The following is a 5,964-nucleotide window of genomic DNA, read 5'->3' as shown; positions in this document are numbered from 1 at the left end:
TCTTTTATTTCAGAGAGCAGAATAATTACAAGATCAGAAGGGGAGGTTCTTATACTTGCACACCTCAAAAGTTGGAGGGAGGAATCTTACATCCTACCCCACTTAAAAAACGCGAGATGTCCTCATCTCGCAAATTAGAGGACAACTCTTTCCCTTATTAAGATCCAACTGATTCTGGGGTTCCTTATAGTCTGGTGAACCCAACAGAATCCTGGGATAAAGATCCCTTATATAGAACTCATCATCCGATAACAATTCATTCAGATCATATCATTCATATCCTTAACACAAATATGGTCCATTAGACTGAAATTTCCATCTGAACATTCCTCCAAGGGAAATTTCAATTATACAAGTTTTTAAATTGTCATCCCTTAACTTGATTGACTGGGTCAAGTGTTAACAGTAGCAATCTGTCAGCATAATCCACTAATCTCATAGTGATTTGCTGAAGTCATTATTGTGATTTTAGCTACGAACATCATCACACGGACTCGTCCCATTCATCCTCATTGTGGTTTTGCTTAGCTTATCACTTTTCAACCAATACTCAGGAATCATCATTTTACAATTAGAATCCAAATCAACTCATCAGTTCTCAACCATAGTTTTTAAAATCATATCAACCACATTCGAATTCATCATCTGGATAGCATTTTTGCTTATAATTTCAAGTCTTAGATTTACTCGTATATACTGTCAGTAAAAGAGCTACAGTTATACCCTCGATATCTACGGGTAGTCACGGTCCTTGGAATTATAAGGTAAGTACCATCATGTCTAGGCCTCAAGCAAGTTAGGGATTCCATGCCATTGCGGTTCTTCCATATGAAGACCCAACTACTAATTTATGAATTTCAGTATGAATATCAATTTGTATGAATTTTATCATACAATTACAACTTTTTACTACTACTACATAAATTTTTGACATTTTTAGCTTCTTGATTGATCCACTTTAGCCAAATTGGCTCTGATACCAGCTGAAAGATCCCTATCCCCACTGCGCAACGAATTCAGAGGTGCTAGCAGTGGAAGTAGCACTTCTTGCGCGGGGGCAGGGTCCCGAACTCGGGGCCTCGCCCACAGATATCCGGACAAGAGACTAATCCCTCGGTTCTTCCAAAATCGAACCCGAAAAAACTTCCCTCGCTCGGAAAGCACGACGATTCCTCCAGGATAATTTTACTCTAACGTAGTCAAAAGCCTTAACTAACTGAATTGATCTGGCGGAACCCGTAAAGCCCCATAGTCAGATCAAGGAAAAGATTGCACTTGGATCATTAAGACCAACGCTTTTTTTCTCATTGAGAGGCACAGCCGTTGATTCTTTTCCATAGAACAATTTTTATCTGGGATTTACTTCATCTATCGTACCATAACAGAATTGAGTCTCATTTTAGGGATACATCAGTCCAGCCTAACCCCATCCAGTCCCGTGGGTTAGCCAACCACCCAACCACTGTAGTGATGGGACCCATTTAAGAATTTGGTTAGGTTTTGTCCTGGGTACAAGGGAAAAGAGTTCCCAGGTTCCCTAGCTGGATATTCATGCAAACTTAAAACTAGTCACACCACTTACACTTCCAATATGAAATTGCCTTTTTCACAGATTCAGCTGTCTTTAAAACAATCTTTTAATGAAACTATAGTACAAGTGATCAAAATCCTCCAAAATTATCTGGTTGAATCCTAATTTTTAATTTTTCCTTCATCAGTGTACCTATGACATCATTGGCAACCAAAACGCTCACCACCTGTCGACTTAGGGGCCTTTTTGATAGTTCCTAGCTCATAGTACCCGACAATATATTCACTTATAAAAATCAAAATGGAATCTCCGTTGAAGATCAGCAAGATCAACCAACAGATCCATATAAAGGAGCCATAGACTCATCCGTTGAGGACCAACAAGGTCAATCAACCAGATCCATGCCCGAATTCAGAAAACAATTCTTACTCCTTGTTCCAATATCTTCCACGACGTACGTGTGGGTATCTTTGGCGACCCAGAGCAGCCCGAGCACTGTATGGTCAGCACCCTCTAGGATCCTTTGCAGGTCACCTAGCGCTTCACTCATAGGCCGCTTCCTTGGTCCCTTATCCAGTGTACCGGAAGCTCACCATTTAAATCAAACCGAGGCTGGTCAAGACCTCGGCCGACCTTGCTACGCGAGACGTCCTCCATTGACTCTCCGTTAGCTATTGCAACTCTATCAGATTATGTCTCCACCCATGACCTCATTCACAAGACGGTCAAAATGCTTCCCTAGCATTCTTGACATAAAATAGTCATTTAAAAACGTGTCATAAATACAGTTTCTATAACGAGCTCTCGTCTTTCCATATTGCTCCACATCAATTCTCATTTATTTCATATGTATTCCCATTCTTATCACATCATTTTCCATCTCATCACATCTTTTCTCATTTATCCACATCAGATCTCATGCACTCGCATCTATCTTTGTTCACATCACACATCACATCTATCTCCATTTACATCACATCTATCTCCATTTACATCACATCTATCTCCATTTACATCACATCACACATCACATCTATCTCCATTTACATCACATCACACATCACACATCACATCTATCTCCATTTACATCACATCACATTCATTTATATACATCACATCACATCTATCTCCATTCACATCACATCACATCTATCTCCATTTAAGCTTTTACAAAGGGGGAGGCTTCTATTTATAGGAAAAAGTGAGCCTCTAACCTAGCAAACTGATTCTAGAATTTTTCAGATGAGTTTGGTCAATTTTTGACCATTTTTGGGTCAGTTTAGCTTACTTTTTGGATCTAGTTGAAACAGGAGAGAGGTTAGATGAAAATATCTCATTATTTTTGAGTTTAAAACTCCTCCACACATGTGAAATAGGAGCCTCCTTCATGAGGGGAGATCCCCACACTGAGGTGTCAAAAATGCATCATTTCCTCTAAATATCTCTTAATTTTTAACTAATAAACCTTGTACTCAGTCAACTCTTCATCTTATGTGAGTATTTACTTATTTTTGGGGGTTTTTCTTTTGTTCTTCAATTTATCTCCTCCCTACATTTGGATTAATCTTATTGGTCCATAGGAACCTTAATTTGACCAAAAATTTCTAAAAATCTGGACCCTTAGGCTAAGGTCCTTTTTACCTATTTTCAATTAACTCCAATTGCACATTGAAAAGTTCTTTTTGAATTTCTGTTTAAGGGGAAACCATTTTAGACACTAGGAGGATTTTTGTATCCAAAAATATATCAATTTTGAATTACCTCCCTCTAGACATTTTCTCTCTCTAGGGTAAAACAAGATCTTTCTTTTATTTCAGAGAGGGGAATAATTACAAGATGAGAAGGGGAGGTTCTTATACCTGCACACCTCAAACGTTGGAGAGAGGAATCTTACATCCTACCCCACTTAAAAAACGCGAGATGTCCTCATCTCGAAAATTAGAGGACAACTCTTTTCCTTAAGATCCAAGAGACCCTTGTAGTCTGGTAAACCCAACAGAATCATGGGATAAAGTTCCCGTATATAGAAATCATCTGATAACAATTCATTTAGATCATATCATTCATATCCTTAACACAAATACACGTTTTTAAATTGTCATCCCTTAACTTGATTCACTGGGTCAAGTGTTAATAGTAGCAATCTGCACAATCCACTAATCTCATAGTGATTTGCTAAAGTCATTATCATCATTCTAGCTATGAACATCATCACACGAACTCGTCCCATTCATCCTCATTGTGGTTTTGCTTAGCTTATCGCTTTTCACCCAAAACTCAGCTTATCGCTTTTCAACCAAAACTCAGGAATCATCATTTTTCAATTAGAATCCAAATCAACTCATTAGTTCTCAACCATAGTTTTTAAAATCATATCAACCACATTCGAATTCATCATATGGATAGCATTTTTGCTTATAATTTCAAGTCTTAGATTTACTCGTATATACTTCCAATAAAGAGCTGCAGTTATACCCTCGGTATATACGGGTAGTCACGGTCCTTGGAATTATAAGGTAAATACCATCACGTCTAGGCCTCAAGCAAGTTAGGGATTCCATGCAATTATGGTACTTCCATCTAAAGACCCAACTACTAATTTATGAATTTCAGTATGAATATCAATTTGTATGAATTTCATCACACAATTATAACTTTTTACTACTACATAAAATTTTGACATTTTTGGCTTCTCGGTTGATCCACTTTTGCCAAATTTGCTCTGATACCAGCTGAAAGATCCCTGTCCCCACCGCGCAACAAATTCAGGGGTGCTAGCAGTGGAAGTAGCACTTCTTGCGTGGAGCAGGGTCTCTCACTTGGGGCCTCGCCCACCACGGATATCCGGACAAGAGGCTAATCCCTCAATTCTTCCAAAATCAAACTCGAAAAAACTTCCCTCACTCGGAAAGCACGGCGATTCCTCCAGGATATATTTACTCTAACGTAGTCAAAAGCCTTAACTAACTTAACTGATCTGACCGAACCTGTAAGTCCCATAGTCAGATCAAGGAAAAGATTGCACTTGGATCATAGAGACCAATGCTTTTTTCCTCATTGAGAGGCAGAGCCGTTGATTCTTTTCCATAGAACAATTTTTATCCGGGATTTACTTCATCTATCGTACCATAACAGAATTGAGTCGCATTTTAGGGATCCATCAGTCCAGCCTAACAGTCCCGTGGGTTAGCCAAATGCCCAACCACTGTAGTGATGGGATCCATTTAAGAATTTGGTTAGGTTTTATCCTGGGTACAAGGGAAAAGAGTTCCCAGGCCCCCTAGCCGAATATTCATGCAAACTTAAAACTAGTCACACCACTTACACTTCCAATATGAAATTGCCTTTTTCACAGATTCAGCTGTCTTTAAAACAATCTTTTAATGAAACTATAGTATCACTGATCATAATCCTCCAAAATTATCCGGTTGAATCCTAATTTCTAATTTTTCCTTCATCGGTGTACCTATGGCATCATTGGCAACCAGAACGCTTACCACCTGTCGACTCAGGGGCCTTTTCGATAGTACCTAGCAATGTATTCACTTATAAAAATCAAAATGAAATCTCCGTTGAAGATTAGCAAGATCAACCAACAGATCCATATAAAGGAGCCATGGACTCATCCGTTGAGGACCAACAAGGTCAATCAACCAGATGCATGCCCGAATTTAGAAAACAACTCTTACTCCTTGTTCCAATATCTTCCACGACGTACGTGACCCTGTGGGATCCTTCGCAGGTCACCTAGTGCTTCACTCATAGGCCGCTTCCTTGGTCCCTTATCCACTGTATCGGAAGTTCACCATTTAAATCGAACCGAGGCTGGTCAAGGCCTCGGTCGACCTTGCTACACGAGACGTCCTCCATTGACTCTCCGTCCGCTATTGCAACTCTATCAGATTATGTCTCCACCCATGACCTCATTCTCACAAGACGGTCAAAATGCTTCCCTAGCATTCTTGACATAAAACAGTAATTTAAAAACGTGTCATAAATACAGTTTCTATAACGAGCTCTCGTCTTTCCATATTGTTCCACATCAATTCTCATTTATTTCATATGTATTCCCATTCTTATCACATCATTTTCCATCTCATCACATCTTTTCTCATTTATCCGCATCAGATCTCATCCACATCTTTTCTCATTTATCCACATCTTTTCTCATTTATCCGCATCAGATCTCATCCACTCGCATATATCTTCGTTCACATCACACATCACATCTATCTCCATTTACATCACATCACATTCATTTATATACATCACATCACATCTATCTCCATTTACATCACATCACATTCATTTATATCCATCACATTCATTCATTCATATCCACTACATACATTCTCATAACCATCCCATCACATACATTCTATCCACATTATATCACATCACTTCTATCCACATCATATCTCATTCATACAAAT

Source organism: Cibotium barometz, chromosome 10 (genome assembly GCF_041138505.1).
Source record: "Cibotium barometz isolate CiBa-2024 chromosome 10, ASM4113850v1, whole genome shotgun sequence".
NCBI classification, from domain to species: domain Eukaryota; kingdom Viridiplantae; phylum Streptophyta; class Polypodiopsida; order Cyatheales; family Cibotiaceae; genus Cibotium; species Cibotium barometz.
The sequence above is the reverse complement of the archived record's forward strand: the minus strand, read 5'-3'. Positions refer to the sequence as shown.